Below are 2,602 nucleotides of genomic sequence, written 5' to 3'. Positions count from 1 at the left end.
AAGGGGGTCAAGGGAGTGCATCCCCTGGGGAATAGGGGGTTCAACTCAGTACAGTCCTTGGGGGAATAGGTGGATCAGTACATAGCTCCCTAAATACGGGGTGTTTACACTGTGTTTACATTATACTATACGCTGCTACTACAATATTTTGGCAGCGACTCAAGAATGTCATTATGACGTCACGCATTCATTCACAGTCTAGACAGCCTAGCCTAACCGGTTCAAACTGGTTTTACTGAAAGACAATAACAAACCTGGATTTTTTTTTTGTACTGAAAAAAGACAAGAACACACACAATACAAGAACAAGAACACAGATTTTATTCAGAATGAAAAAATACATCTAATTACATTTTCTTTTTCTTCTGTCCCTTATCACTCATCAGGGGTAGTTTCCTCTTGGTTTCCTGAGGCTTTTTTTCTCCACTTTTTTTCTTCTTCTGGGCCTTTTCCATCATCAGGGGTAGATTCCTCTTGGTTTCCTGAGGGTTTTTTTCTTCAGTTTTTTCTAAGTCTTTTACTAATACGTAGCATGGATCCATCTGTTTAATTTTCTTACTCTCTCCTGATCCCCCTGGTCCTTCTTTTTTCTGGTAAGTGCTTCCCTCCCTCTCATTTTTTTGTCTTTCCTGTTAATGACTTTGTGATTGGGGATAATTGGGCACTAATGTAACAAAATCCACTGCTGTGGTAACATTTCAGTTTATCCAGCTTGTTATCAAGATCACTCACTTTGGTGTTCAGTTTATTCACCTTGTTATCAAGATCATTCATCTTGGTGTTCACATCATTCAGTTTGTTATCCAGACCAGACAGCATGTTAACAATCCCATCCAGAGTTGTATTTAAGATGCCCATATCTTCTTTATCCATATATTCAGGAAAATTATACATGCCCAAATTCAAATCCAAATCCACTGCATCCTGTGACTCTTGCATGGGAGCAGATCTTGCACACTTGTTAAACATAATTAAATTATGTGTGGGGTCCTGGCGAGATAAACAGCGGAAATCAATGTTGACACAGTATTAGATGAATAAAAACGAAAACAAATCCGGATTGAAAGGAGGGCATTTGGAACTTCTCTACTCTTTTTTTTAAATAACACTTTCACGCATCGTCCACAACTCAAAATTATGACAAAATTCGATGAAATATTGCATAATGTGTCATTTAATATGTAAATATTTTTAATTCATTGTTATAGTTTAAAAATAAAACAGAATTCTTTTACAATAGAAAAAAAGACCTATTTCATATCAGAAACTGTGTCATGACCATGTTTTTGGGACTTAAATTAAAATACTAGGATGGGATTTTATGCAAAATATACATACATATCACAAATATTTTAAAAATCACTCTTAAATTCCTCTTAATATTTGGGTTTTTTTCCCATGATAGTTTCTCAGAAAAGTATCAATTCAAGGTGTGAAATTAAAAAAACACTCAGTACTGTTGTTGTCTCAACCATGGGTAACACCTTTAGGAAGCAAAAGAGTAAAGGAATGAGTAAAATTCAGTTTGGAGAGAGACCCAGATAGCATGACTATGTTGGGCCGACACTGGTAAAAGGTTGTATGGTTGGCGTTGGGGGAACAACGTTGGGCCAACGTTGGACCAATGTTACCATGCCAACCTTCTCGACCATGACAAAAATCCTATGTTGGCCCAACGTTGATCCAACGTAAGAAATTTCCATTCACTTTACTTTCCAAGGAAGGAAGGATGCTGATAATGGCCCAACGTTGGCCCAATGTATATAATATAACTTTAAAGAAAGTGTCTTTTCAAATTGGTAGTGGGTATGTTGGCCCAACGTTGGCCCGATGTTTGTAGTACACCCGTAAAGAATGTGTCAAATCAAGTTGGTAGTGGTTGTTGGCAACGTTGGCCCAATGTTTGTAATACACCCTTACAGAAAGTGTCTTATCAAGTTGGTAGGGAATTGGCCCAACTTTGGCCCAATGTTTGTAATACACCCTTAGAGAAAGGGTCTTATCAAGTTGGTAGTAGTATGTTGGGCCAACGTTGGCCTTATGTGTTTGTAATACACCCTTAGAGAAAGTCTTATCAAGTTGGTAGTAGTATGTTGGCCCAACGTTGGCCCAATGATTGTAATACACCCTTAAAGAAAGTGTCTTATCAAGTTGGTAGTAGTATGTTGACCCAACGTTGGTCCAATGTTTGTAATACACCCTTAAAGAAAATGTCATATCAAGTTGGTAGTAGTATGTTGGCCCAACGTTGGCCCGTTAGGCTATATAAGATAACAAGGTCGTTAGCAAGAGTGTTATTTTGTTTAGGTGTTTCAAAGATGGTATTTATATTGGAAAGACAATTATTAGAAATCCTCTTAATTATTTTTTTTCGATCTAAATTAATATTTGGAACCAACGTTGTCCCAACACACACAATTATAAAATTGACACCATCATATAGTTGGCAGTATATGTCCATGCTTTTCATTTGTATAACTGCTTTTGTTTAAATATGATATTTTCAACATTTTAACTTTGAACTTAAGTGATCACAGCACCAAAGAGTGTTTTATTCTATTTATTTGAATTGTGTGCATGCTTATTTATTTGTAATAAAACG

This window comes from Saccostrea cucullata, unplaced genomic scaffold (assembly GCF_032062105.1).
Source record: "Saccostrea cucullata isolate Sc308-1 unplaced genomic scaffold, CSIRO_AGI_Scuc_v1 ctg859, whole genome shotgun sequence".
Classification (NCBI taxonomy): domain Eukaryota; kingdom Metazoa; phylum Mollusca; class Bivalvia; order Ostreida; family Ostreidae; genus Saccostrea; species Saccostrea cuccullata.
Note: the sequence above shows the minus strand (reverse complement) of the source record.